Source organism: Rattus norvegicus, chromosome 3 (genome assembly GCF_036323735.1).
Source record: "Rattus norvegicus strain BN/NHsdMcwi chromosome 3, GRCr8, whole genome shotgun sequence".
Taxonomy (NCBI): domain Eukaryota; kingdom Metazoa; phylum Chordata; class Mammalia; order Rodentia; family Muridae; genus Rattus; species Rattus norvegicus.
The window spans coordinates 26,079,606-26,093,667 of NC_086021.1; the positions used below are offsets into that span (position 1 = coordinate 26,079,606).

The window sequence follows — 14,062 nt, forward strand, 5'->3', positions numbered from 1 at the left end:
TGATTGTGTTACCTCACTCATGATGATATTTCCCAGTTCCCTCCATTTGCCTATGAATTTGATAAAGTCATTGTTTTTGACAGCTGAGTAATATTCCATTGTATAGATGTACCACATTTTCTGTATCCATTCCTCTGTTGAAGGGCATCTGGGTTCTTTCCAGCTTCTGGCTACTATAAATAAGGCTGCTATGAACATAGTGGAGCATGTTTCTTTGTTGTATGTTGGAGCATCTTTTTGATATATGCCTAAGAGAGGTATAACTGGGTCCTTAGGTAGTTAAATGTCCAATTTTCTGAGGAACCTCCAGACCGATTTCCAGAATGGTTGTACCTGTCTGCAATCCCACCAACAATGGAGGAGTGTTCCTCTTTCTCCACATCCTCGCCAGCATTTGCTGTCATCTGAGTTTTTGTTCTTAGCCATTCCTACTAGTGTGAGTTGGAATCTCATAGATTTATATAAGAAAGAAAATAGCAACTTAATAGCAAATTGGATCTTCTCTATGTAACACCTCTAGCTGTCATGATCAGTGAACCAAACTGAAATCAAATTTACAGAGATCCTCTTGGCTCTGCTTCCTGAGATCTAGAAATAAAGGCATGTGCCACCATCCTAGTCTCTTACGAAAATCTATAAATATAGCATAATAAAGCCATATGGTTGACATAGACACTACGATCTCAGATTTGAGCTCACAGATCAGTGGAGAAAGCCAAGGAATATAACAAAAGGGCAGTTAGGCAAATTGTGTTGTGAAGTACAGATACTGCTGGTACTTTACTGTTGTCCACGGCAGTCAGAAAGTCAAACAATAGGATGAAAAGATTGGTATTATATGACTGTTTGATTCTAATACCTATAAGCATAGCTTTCAAGGCAAACACAATAACTTACTCTTTATACATGAAGAATGGGCCATATAGAACTATATATCGAGTGCCTTTTGAAGCAAGATCATTATAAATGTTATGATATTAATTAGTTATTTTCTGTGTGTTTGTGATATTGCATAAGGCATGCAGGTGTAAAAGGAAAAGGGCATGTATCCTAGGGCTAAATGAGGACTAAATGAGTTCAGTTACAGCAAAGATTTCCCTTCTTTCTTAGATTCACAAAAACACAAAGGCAATGTATATACTAACCCAAGAGTAACATCTATTAATCCACGACAAGCAAAACAGAAATGTTTGTTTGGCAAATCTCTTTCGGGTCTTTTAGAAGACAAAAAGTTGCCTACTCCAAAACTTGTGAGTATCATTTTGGGTTTCTACAGCACCTTCGTTCTAAGGAATTATTTAATCAAACAGATTAATGTTTAGATAACCTATACATGAAGGTAAGATCATTGTAAAATAGAAATAATTTGCACTGAAGTTTGAGTCATGTAATTGAAAGAAATCAAAAATACAAAATAAAAAGAAATAGTATTCCCACATTTTACCCTGATTGTATCAAAGATCCTAACCCACCAGCTTCTTGGAGGAAATGGGTCTAGGGAAGTACACCGCTGATAACCCCGACTGTAAAGTCCTCCAGCTTCTTTATGACTCCATATTATTCTGGAGTCGATCCCTTAATAGCATTGCCTCTGAGATTTATCAATCTTTTATAATTAATATCTATAGACTTTTACTTTACTTTATCAATGAATTAGATGTACACATTATTTTTTTGCTATATAGTAACATCTTTCATTATAGTGGACTAGATTTAAATGCTGCCTAATATGGCTTAATCTATTTTAAGCTACTTACTAAACTTCTTTGGAAATATATATTTACTGTCCACATCTATTTTAGCACTATAGCTGAGCTAGGAATTTATGCTTTGTGTGAACCAATTTATCTTGTCAGACACATGAGCATTCCTGCCCATTTCTTAGGTATTTTAGAGCAGAATTTTCTGGTAACCATGTTTTTAATCATGTAATCAATTGAAAATAGAGAAAATGTGGAATAAATCTGTGTGTGGTGGTCATTTTTTACAGAATAAAATTATGGAAGAATAATTGACAAATACTTGGGTTCTTAAATGTGACAGCATCTTTAGACATAGTTAAAAATAAGAAGTCACAGAAAGGGTTGGGGATTTAGCTCAGTGGTAGAGGGCTTGCCTAGCAAGTGCAAGGCCCTAGGTTCAGTTCCCAGCTCTGGACAAAAGAAAAAAGAAAAAAAAAGAAGTCAGAGAAAAGGAAATTAAAGTCTTAGAAGTAGGGAAATAATATTTATAAAAATAAAAAACTTAGGATACATAATAGAGGCCAGGAGAGACAGGAAGTAAAATACTGATTTGATCTCTAGAAGGGAAATATCCCAATATTTACTTAGAATGCCATGCTTGAGAAAGATATTCATAGAAGAAAACAGAAAGTAATAAAGGACCATTCACCAAAATGCTTTGGGGAACAGGAGTCCAAACAAAACTGTGATGTTACAAATTGGGGAAAAATGGATTAGGGAAGAAAATGTATTTGGAAGCTAAAACAGAAAAAAGTTCAATGACTTCTTTATTCCTCTCAGTTATTGCTGTGCACCCAAAACTGTCCTTGCTCAGGATCACAATAAAAGACATATTTGTGCTTCAGATGTGGCTCTCTATTAATACAAGCCTATCCTTATCCCACACAGGATATGTTATCCATAATTGCAGAGAAAGGACCAGAATCAGATCACATATTCGAAATTCTACCTAAAGAATCACACTGGTCCCTGAGGTGTAGGCTTGACAGTGAACGACACAGTGACTGGAGTGAAGAATATGTGCTTATAACAGCATCTGTCTTAAAGGTAAGGAAGATTTTTACATCACCAACATTAACATCCCTCTAGAGATGCATATGTACTTTCTGTCCTTGAGATTCATGACGATGTCTGTTTCCTGGAGCTATGGACACATGACGTCTTGATAAGAGGCATAACATTTAAATGTCTGACAACCTCAAAGACTCATCACAAAGACACTGGTGAAGAGCTTCTGTTGGAAGTTAATATCCTCATATGTCAGATGGGCTTTAGTTTGGTGTTAAAAAAGTTCCTACTGATTTCACCTCTGACCATACCATGTGAAGTAATAGTGAAACAAGTTACAATAGTGGTAAAAGTGTGTTTCACAAAACACATGTTTCAATAACACTTACCAAAAAATGTCCTTCAGAAATAACAGCTCAAAATGGCTAGTCCACCACTGATCAAGAAACAGTAAACAGGCAAAGGCTGGGCGGGGTGGGAATGGGGTTCCTGCATCCGGCCAGGGGGACAGCACAGGAGGCAGCGGCTTCATCAGAGCAGATGACCCTCGGCTGCAGGCACTGGTGGAATGGATCGGTAACAGAAGACCACTTCCCTTCCTCCTCAGGGCTTCAGCTCCTTCCTGCCCCCCACCAGCAGCCCTAGTGAACACTGCCAGGCCAAGCAAGGCGTGGGGCTGACCTGGACTCCCAGCTCTGAGGAGATCAGCCCTACAAAATTTCCTGGATTGTACCAGACAGGTGAGCCTTCACCTCCCCATGACATCCTCCACGAGCCTCCTGATACTGTGTCAGATGATGAGAAAGACCATGGAAAGGAAAAAGGAAAATTTAAGAAAAAGGAGAAAAGGACTGAATGCTAAGCTGCCTTCTAGGAAGACAGCTCTGGAGATGAAGCTGAAAGTCCTTCCAAGATGAAGAGGTCCAAGGGAATCCATGTGTTCAAAAACCCCAGCTTCTCTAAAAAGAAGGAAAAGGATTTTAAAATCAAAGAAAAGCCCAAAGAAGAAAAGTATAAAGAGGAAAAGCACAAATAGGAAAAGCATAAAGAAAAGAAATGTAAAGTCTTGACAGAAGCCAATGTTGTTAAAGAGTGGAAGGAAAAGAAGAAAAAGAAGAAGCCAACTCAGGAGTCAGAGGTGCCTCAGACGGACGTCCCAAGTCTCAGACCCATTTCGGCGTTCCCTTGGCTGACGCAGTAGAGAGGACCATGATGTATGACGGCATCCGGCTGCCAGCTGTCTTCCGAGAGACGGAGAAAGTGCAGGAGTTCCCTAACTGCCGGAGTATAACCATCTTCTGCTTTCCTGGCTCATTCTGCACATGGACCACATCATTGCGAAGGCGATAGAAACCAAGATGAACGTCCAGAACATCTCTCTAGTGCTGAGCCCAACTGTCCAGATCAGCAATCGGGTCTTGTATGTGCTTTTCACACACGTGCAAGAGCTCTTTAGCACCGTAGTCCTGAAGCAAGTAACAAGACCTCTGCTTTGGTCCAACATGGCCACAATGCCTACACTGCCAGAGACCCAAACAGGCATCAAGGAAGAGATCAGGAGACAGGAGTTCCTTTTGAACTGTTTACATCGAGATCTGCAGCGCGGGATATAGGACTCATCTAAAGAAGAAAGATTATGGGAAGTACAGAGGATTCTGACTGCCCTCAAGAGAAAGCTGAGGGAAGCTAAAAGACAAGAGTGTGAGACCAAGATTTCCCAGGAGATAGCCAGCCTTTTGAATGAGGATGTTGCCAAAGAAGAAATGGGGCTGGGGATTTAGCTCAGTGGTAGAGCGCTTACCTAGGAAGCGCAAGGCCCTGGGTTCGGTCCCCAGCTCCGGAAAAAAAAAAAAGAACCAAAAAAAAAAAAAAAAAGAAAGAAATGGACGAAAATGAGGAGGTCAAAAATATCCTCCCTGCCCAGGAGAATGAGATCCTGACTGAGCAGGAGGAGGTCCTGGCCATGGAGCAGTTTCTGCGCAGTCAGATCGCCTCGGAGAAAGAAAAGATCCACTGCCTCCGAGCTGAGATTGCGGAGATCCAGTCACCAGCATGGCTGCAGCGAGACAGAGAAGCACTCTTCTGACAGCGAGTGAGAAAGCAAGGATGAGGAGGAGCTGCAGATCATTCTGGAAGACTTAGAGAGGCAGAATGAAGAGTTAGAAATAAAGAACAATAAATCACTTGAACCAAGCGGTCGGTGAAGAACGGGAGGCCATCGTTGAGCTCTGAGTGCAGCTCCAGTTGCTCCAGAGGCAGCGAGCCAAGTCTGAGCAACAGCTCCAGGAGGAGGAGGAGGAGCCTGAGAGGTGAGGGGCACAGGCCCACTGCCCTGTGAAGGTGTCCTTGAGGTGATAGCAGCCAAGGAGCAGGTGAAACCCTCGCCCAGCAAAGACCCGAAGGAGACGCATCTGAACTGCCCCGGCCCTGTGCATCATAGTGTAAGCGAGAGTCCACTGCCTGTCCTGCCCGGCAGCGTTCTGTAAAGGCTCTCAGAGACGCTCACTCTTGCACACGTCTGACTCCGTGTCAGGCTCAGGTCCTGGGAGGGTGAAGCGGTGGACACTCGGGGGTGGAGGGCTTGCAGGGAACACAGGCATTTCCAGATAGTGTCAGCTTATTTGAAAATTAATTGTCTTTGATAAAAATAACTATTTTCACCCTTGAGTGGCTTCTTTTTAAACCAAAAAACTTTTTGCTTTTGTTGCTGTTGTTGTTGTTTAAATCACAGTAGAATCAGGATCTCTTTCTTATCAAAGGCTGAGAACCAAACCAGGTCACTTCTGCGCCTGCCTTGTGGACGCTCGTGGTGTCACCAGCCCTGCAGGGTCCCTGGCCACTCTTGCTCGTGCCTTCCACACCTTTTGGTGCAGATTGTTCAATGGGGAGCTGCCTCATATTCTCTGACTGGCCAAAAAGGCTCTCGCTGGGATTCCCTGTACCTGCCCTGTGTGTACTACTTTGCTTTTCCAGCTTGGGACTGTCAGTGTGAGTCAGGATAACCCAGTTTGGTTGCAGACGGAGGTTATCATGCAGCCTGCCAGAGCCTGGGCAGCGCAGGCCACCCCCACTCAATGCCAGGGAGCAGCAAGGGCCTCTTCTCAGAGGTGGCCCTGAGGTTGCACAGGACGCTTCTCACACCAGGGTCCTTTTCCACACTGACCTTCCAGGAAAGTCACCTTCCACAGTGACTTCAGTTGCTAGCTTGGGCTGGGATACCCACACCTCTGCCAGGATAAGCCATGTAGATGCTGTCATGCACAACTTTCACCTGTCCATGTCATCTCAAGAAGCTGCTTAAGGACTCTGACAGAACTGAGTGGAAGGAAGGAAAGCATAACTGTAATTGACCCGACCTGGTGTTTGCCTCTAACCCAGACAACTGCTCCCAGCAGTCTGGGAGGCCTGACTCTTATGCAACCGGATTTCACTGTCAGATGAGTGGCCCCCAGGGAGGTCCCCTGTGGCTCTGAAGACAGATCCCACACTCTAAAGTGAGCAACAAACCCACAGGAGGGCTCCAGTCTACTCCTAGTTAGTATTTATTTCAGCACCTGTTTTGTGTGATTTTTCATTAGCCTCTACCTATTGCACTGTGGTGACTTGTTGGCCATTATTTGATTTTTGTATGAAAAAAATAAGCTTTGTTATAGAAATCAGCATACTATTTTTTTAAATCTGGAGAGAAGATGTTATGGAGACTGGAAACGTGGTCAGGTGTCAAATGAAAATGTATAAATGCATTGCTGCACCTGTCAGATGTGCGACACTCATTCTATATTTGCTGGCAATATCGAAGAATTCTTTTTGTTTGTGTAAACTCTAATTTCTATCAAGGTATCATGGGTTTTTAAAATTTCATTGCAAATGTCTCAGTGTTGGTTAACTAATTTTTGCCAGGACCATTATTGATTAAGGAAATAAATTCATCAGCCATTTGAGAAAAAAAAAAAAAAGAATTGGTGTTCGATGTTGGATATTGCCCTCCCTACATGGAATTGTTTTCATTCCCAATCAAAAAACTAACCAGCAATTTCACTTTATCTGAATATTCACACTGGTCCCTGAGGGATAAGATAGACACCTAACGATATATTAATTGGAATGAAGAATGGGCGCTTGTTATACCATCTCTCTTTCCTGGAACCATGGACTCATGATCTCTTGATAAGATGCATGGCAGGTAAAAGTCTGACAAAGATTAGAATGTCACAAGATTCATCCCAAAGACACAGGTGAACAGCTTCTGTTGGAAGGTAAAATAATCATATAACAGATCGGCTTTAGTTTGGCATTACATATATTCCCACTGATTCACCTCGGGCTGTATATTGTAAAGTAATAGCAGGACAAGTAGTAATAGTGACAAAAGTGTGTTTTACAAAATTCATGTCTTAAATAATATTTACCAAAAATTATCCCTCACAAATAACAGTTCAAAATGGCTAGTCCACCACTGACCCACAATAGGCTGTCAATGTTTGATATTGCCCTCTGCCCAGTAGATAAACAAAATTGTTTTCCTTGTCAATCAAAAAACAATCCAGCATTTTCACTTTTGCCGGATATTGACATTCTAATTCCATGTCAAGTAGTCAAGAATTAACCTAAGCTACATTTAACCAGTCTAGCACTCTTAATTTGTCAGGGAGCTGCAGTGACTCTACAGCAAATATCCTTGTTTTATTTCTGTTTGGGCCTTGATCTGAATTCACCTCTCAGAAGACTCTGGACCTATGGCCCAGACATCAAGAGAAAACAATGTTCTGCGATTAACTATGTTTAGTAACATTGGGCAAAGGTACCCAATGATTCCTCCTTGGCTCTTGAGCTTGCCAAGTGTGTCTGGTTAAAATTGCCAGAAACTTAGGACCACATCATGGGGAGAAAGTTAAGATCAGTGACTGAAGGTAGCCATGTGCATTCAAAGAAATTTACAGGGATGAGAGCACCTGGGATTCTTCCAATTTTATGATTTGCTATCCTTAGTACAACATGAAAGTTATTTGTGGTATTTTATGAACAAAGACAGTTTCTGTTCTTTAAACAAACTGATGCTTACAACTTAATTTATATTGTTGAATATTTACCAATTTTAAGAAAAAGATATGAAACTGAGATGTTCTCACTTGGAAAACATATAAGAAACTTCATCACTATTCCAGGTGGTCTGTAAGTAGAGGTCTACATGTATATTACAGCTTTACTCTGTGTGTACTCTACACATTCACCAAATTATACAATTAGGATCAGGTAATTTCTGGTGCTGCCATTTTTTGACAGTTGCCTATTTCCAAGAAGAGGACTATGGTCTTTGTTTCTTTGTTTTGTTCATTTATTTTATTAGTTACTATCATCTTCATTATTATAAACATTATTATTATTATTTTACATTTATTTATTTGTTAATTTTATGTCTCCTATGCTGACAACCTCCCTCCCCCCCATTCTCTCCTCACAAAGTCTTTTTCCTTCTCTGAGCCAGTTATGGGCCCCTGGTTTATCCTACTACCTTGGCACCTCAACTCTGTTCAGGGTTAGACCATCTTCTCCCCTAAGGCCAGTTGGGAAGGGGTTTCAAGTCAAGAGCTTGCAGATAGCCCTGATCCACATATTGGGGGACACACATGGAGAGTAAGCTTTACCTTTGCTATAAATGTGCAGTAGGTCATGGTACAGCTTCTGTAGGCTGTTTAGATGGTAATTCAGCGTTTGGTAGCCCCTAGTGGTCCTGAGTAGTTGATTCTGTAGCTCTTCCTATGGAGTTCCTATCTCCTTTAGGGTGTGGAACCCTTCCCCCATTTCTTCCTTACAAGTCCCTGATTGATCCATAAAATCCAATGATTGGCTATGGCTCTTCATATCCTATTCCAGTCAGCTGCTGGATGGAGCCTCTCAGAGGGCACTTATGATAGGCTCCTGTCTGGATATTCCATGTAGGAGCTGGTTTCCTTTAGGCAGAGAGAGCTTTGAGCTGGGAAGTGGAGTGGAGATCTATGATCGCAAGGAGTGGTGTAGTCTAGAAGCCAGGAGAGGCAATTTGAACAGACGGTAGGTTTACTTCATTGCTATAGCAACTAGGACTCTGCTTCATTGATTCTAGTCTTAGGGAAGAAAAAAAATAAGATGCTGCATATATAGGTTCCACTTTTGAGCCAAGATTCTGGAGCCAGGGCAGTTGGGGAATCTTTTGGGGAAGTACACTCTCAACCAATGATTCTCAGCCTCCCTAATCCTGTAACACTAATATATTGTCTCATGGCTTTGTGACTCTCAACCATTACTTCATTTTGCTTCTCTTCATAATTCAAAGTTTGCTCCTGATGTGATTATAAAGAAAAATGGATGGAATATCTGATATGGAAAATATATGTGACCCCGTAATGATTATGACCCACAAGTTGAGAATCACTGGTCTAAACTGCTAATTTTACACTTGATCTTAGCCAAAAGGCCGAGAAGCGATTAAACTGCTAATTTTAAACAAAAATGTTTTTCAAGTACTTTCTACAATGTACATTGACCATTACTATTTTTGTTTTATTTTCAATAAAAAAAAGGATTTTATTATTACCATCGATGGAAGCTTACTAACCTTGGATTTTTATGAAAATTGGCGTAGCATCCCAGATGAAGGAACTCTGGCTGGAAAAATTAATGCCATTCAAAGGTAATGATACAGTAAACACTTGGAGAACTGCACCAATATAGAAGCAATGCTTTTGTAAGGTACATAGGCTTGTGTTTACAGGATTACAAGCTGGAATGATGTTCTATGCCAAGAGGTTTCCTTAGGTCAGACATGTATTGTCACTTTTTAAACATTCCCATTTCTCAAGCTAGCGTGTTGAACCAGGTCTGTAATCTTATCTTGGAGCCTTCTCCTTTATAAATGTCATGATTTAGAAGACAGTCTATGTAACACCTCATGTTCAGGTCAGTTTAGAGTATTGGTTTAGTTCCTGTGTGAGACAAATTAAAAGAAGTAAGTGTGTATAATACCTGTGGGTTACTTGCATCCTAGAATTGTTACCATGGTATTGTGAATATTTCACATGGTCAATATATGTCATTGATTAGAACAGGAATCTCTTACTGAATTCTTCTTTCTCAACTATAACTACCTAGAGAAATCTAGATCAGGTATAGCTTTGACTTTTTTGAATCATTTTTTCTGTGTGATACATAGAATGATTTCATACTTAACCAGAGCTTTGAGCTCCCATTGCAACCCAGGATCCCTGCATCTCTGTCTTGCTGTAGCGAAGCTTTTATAATTGCATTTTGTAGGGTCACTAGTGTGCTTTCTGCTCCTTATGTTCTAGAGTGTCACAAGAGTGTTACATGGATTCATACTACATTAGATATTAAATGTGTCTCCACTCCATGATGGATGGAAAGATAGTTTGCTGTTTAATAACACTGGATGTTTTCATACACAGAACACACATGGTCTTCAAAAATCTTCATTCATTCTAATACCAGGGCATTGAGTAGAACAATGAGTGTGATTTTGCTCCTTATGTTCTAGATTGTTATAAGGGTGTGTCATCGATTCATAATACATTAGATATTAAATGTGTCCCCATGGTGGCAAGAAAGATGGTTTGCTGTTTGATAACACTGGATGTTTTCACACACAGAACATACATGGTTTGCAACAATATTCACTCATTCTGTTACAAGGGATCCTGACATGTTCCTCTGGCCTCTGTAGGTAGCAGTCATACATCTAGTACACTGAAATTCCTAAATAATTTGAAAAATGTTTTTCCATGATTCTGTACAGAAAAGTGATTTGCAGAAAATATTTTATGTAATACTCTAGGTATATATTCTTACTTCTTTTGAATTCTGATTATACCTATGAGTTGGTCTACAAAACATATACCCTATTTGTTCTTTGTAGTTAGATTTCTAACTTATTATTTTCAAGATGGTCTAACGTAAAATTCTCCTTTTTCTTTGTTTAGCCTTTTGCAACAGATCCCAGAACCAAACTTTATACTATTAAAACATCTTATATGTGTATTAGTAATAATAAAAGATTCTTCCATGAATAATTTAGACAGTTACATGTTGTCTCTGTGCATAGCTCCACATGTACTGTGAGGTCAGACTTCGAGAGATTCATTATGTGGGAGTGACGTCTTAAGAAAGGTAAGGGGATCTGAAATTTGCCTTTGGGAACAAAAGTCTAATTTTTATTATTCAGTAATTGGGAATACTTTACAAAGATGATTTCTCTAAGAGGAAACCCTAGGATTACATTCTTATGGAGTGGAGTAGAATATGTATTCATCTATTTCAGGAAGATTTGGGAAGGGAGATTTTTAATGTAGTTTAAAGTAAGTTAATCGTTTCTTTCTACTGTTCTTTCCTTCTTTCTTCTTAGATATTGATTTAGATATTGACGTTTTAGCCAACAATAATCTGTACATATAATGGTAATCCAAGAAGACTAGAGTGAAATTTTAAAAGATCCGGATTACCTAGGTTTTGTTTGTTTTTTCCATTGTAGCCCTACTTTTGGAGTATAGAACAGTTGTGTTTCACAGTGGTGAGACCATGATATTATTAAATATTCACATCATGTGAATTGCTGGTCATATTAAAGCATATTGCATATATACATATATATACATATATATGTATGCATGTGTATACATATATGTGTGTATGAGTGTGTGTCTGAGTGTGAGTTTGTGTGTGTACATATACGTGTAAAGTGTACTTGGACATGTGCATGTATTTGTATATGTATATGTATATACATATGTAATGATGAATAATTGGTGTATATTATTTTGTATGCTTTCCATTATTTTAGCACTAACCTATTTCAGGTAGAGTTTTATGATCCTCAGGTATACTGTAGCTGTTAATTTTATTATAAACACACATACATCAATATTCTTCACTAATTTACTTACTTTATATCCTGATTGCAGTCCCTTCCTCCAAGTCCCATCTTTGCAACCTGTTTGCCCCTCCATTCTTCTTTATCTCAGTAGTGTAGACCTTCCATTGACACCAACCCACTCTCATACATCAATTCACAACAGGAATAAGTGAATCACCTTCCCCTGAAGCCATACAAAGCAGCCCAGATAAAAGAAAGCAATCCAGTTGTAGACTACAGAGTCAGAGCCAGTCTGCATATGAACTGGTAGGGGACCTACCTGAAAATCAAGCTGCATATTTGTTACATATATATATAGGGGTCCTAGATCCTGCTGCTGGAGCATATGATGGGGGAGATCCTGCAGATTCAAAGCTGAAGGATCACAATGACTAAAGGCTACAGCAAGATACCAGGATATAGAAGGAGAGGCATCTCCAGGAAATTCCAGTATTGAGAGTACAGTAAAACACAGAGAGCTTAAACCAGACTTATTTCATTATACATTTGCAAGAAAATCTGTTTGGACAAGAGGGTATAATGTGTGACTGCTTATGGCACAACACATCTCACACACTGTATTTTTAATTTTTTTTAAATTTTAGTTTGATTTTTTTAAATTAAATTTAAATTTTTATTTAATTTTAATTTTTGAAATTTAGTGAGGGGGGATTGTTTCCAAGGGATATATGGAAGGATTGAAAAATGAAATGAGAGTTACTTGGTAGCTTGATTAGAAATTTCAGAGAATTAATAAAGGACACATATTTTGAAAAGGAAAAAATAAAGAAAATATAAATATGACAGAGAGCAAGGTACATGTTAACTAGTAGCTCCCAGGTATTAGGTCCACAGGAAAGAAGATATCATGATGTTACTCACAATGGAGGATGATAGCCCAAGGGATAGGTCGAATAAGATTCTTGCTCAGGACTGGACTTGGCTTGAACTAGAAACGTAGCTTTTTTAGTTAATTTCTAATTACCAAGGTACTGGAAACCTAAAATCCAAGACTATATCAAACTGCATGTTTAGTCCAAATGAAACAATAAAATGTATTTTTACTCTTAATAACTATTAAAGATTCTTCCTTTATGGACAGTTCTTTTCAAATATATTCTTTTGTATAGTCAGGTATGAAAACAAACAAGCAAAACTATCCTGTACAATCTGCATATAAAATAAGACTATCCTGTGCAGGACTGCTCAGAAATAAACTTAGGTGCATGCTGAGAAGAAACATATGTGATGAATAGAGTTTGCTTAACCTAAGTCATCATCTCAGGAGAAAAGTAACTTACCAGTGTTGTTCAATTTTGGAAGTGTCATAATTTTCTACAATTGCTGTGACAAAACACTGATGAAAAGCCACTAATGGAAGACAGGTTACACTCCACAATATACTTGCAGTTACCAGTTAAATACTGAGAAATGTCAGAGCCAAAAATAAAACAGGGAGGCAAGAAGTGAGGCAGAAGCCTAGTAGGAGCACTGCCTCCTGCCTTGTATCTCATATCTTTCTTTTTCTGACCAATAACTCAAGGGTGGCACCATCCTGGAGATCTGGGCCCTACAAATTCCAAGGTTAATCAGGACAATATCCCTTAGGCTTCACTATACAATAGGTCCATCTGATGGAGGCATTTTCTCAATTAAGACTCCCTCTTCTCACCAACTTCTCTCAGTCACATTTCTATTGCCTTAATAAAACATCAAGATTTAAAAGACCAACTAAAGAGTGCACATGGGGGAACCATGGCTCCAGCTGGATATGTAGCAGAGGATTGTCTTATTTGGCATCACTAGGAGGGGAGCTGCTTAGTCCGAGGGGCTTGATGGCCTAGGGTAGGGAAATGCTAGGTTGTTGAGGCAGGAGTGTGTGGTCAAGTGAGAGAAAACTGCAATAGAGGCAGGGGAGGAGATATAGGATTTGTGGAAGGGATCTGTGAAGGGGTATAACGTTTGAAATGTAAATGAATGGAATAAACAATAAAAAATAAAACAACATGACCAGGGAAACGTATTGAAGTAGGTGGTTATTTGGGACCTACAAATGCTGAGCGAGTATAGCACTTTGGTATCATGACAGAGGAGCACGACTGCAGAAAAGGAGAAAAAACAAACAGGAAGCTGAGACCTGATGGTTCTTATCTTGGGAAGCAAAAATGTAGCAGAGAAAGTACATTGAAAATGGGCACCTACCTTTTGTAACTACAAATTCTAAGCAGTGGCACTGTTTACCAGGCAGACCAAGGCACCAGAAAATTGTCAACGAGAGGGTATTGCGATGCCTGGAACTAGAGAGGCATCCCATTCAAAACATCACAATAAACAGCTACCCCCACCCACACACAAAAAAATTAACACACAACAGTCATTAATTTGGTACACTCACAGTTTTTTCAGCATA

At 39.6% G+C, this 14,062-nt stretch overlaps 2 pseudogenes across 1 annotated transcript in view; both read left to right on the plus strand.

The window, feature by feature from the left end:
• LOC691665 (similar to GTPase activating protein testicular GAP1) overlaps positions 1 to 14,062 on the plus strand; it is a 168,971-nt pseudogene that overhangs the window by 137,354 nt on the left and 17,555 nt on the right. The window contains exons 22-25 of the transcript XR_010064786.1: positions 1,111 to 1,250; positions 2,631 to 2,789; positions 9,311 to 9,420; positions 10,724 to 10,910. The product of XR_010064786.1 is annotated as a similar to GTPase activating protein testicular GAP1 (transcript). The remainder of the gene's footprint in view (positions 1 to 1,110; positions 1,251 to 2,630; positions 2,790 to 9,310; positions 9,421 to 10,723; positions 10,911 to 14,062) is intronic.
• Ralbp1-ps6 (ralA binding protein 1, pseudogene 6) lies at positions 3,007 to 9,304 on the plus strand (annotated as a pseudogene).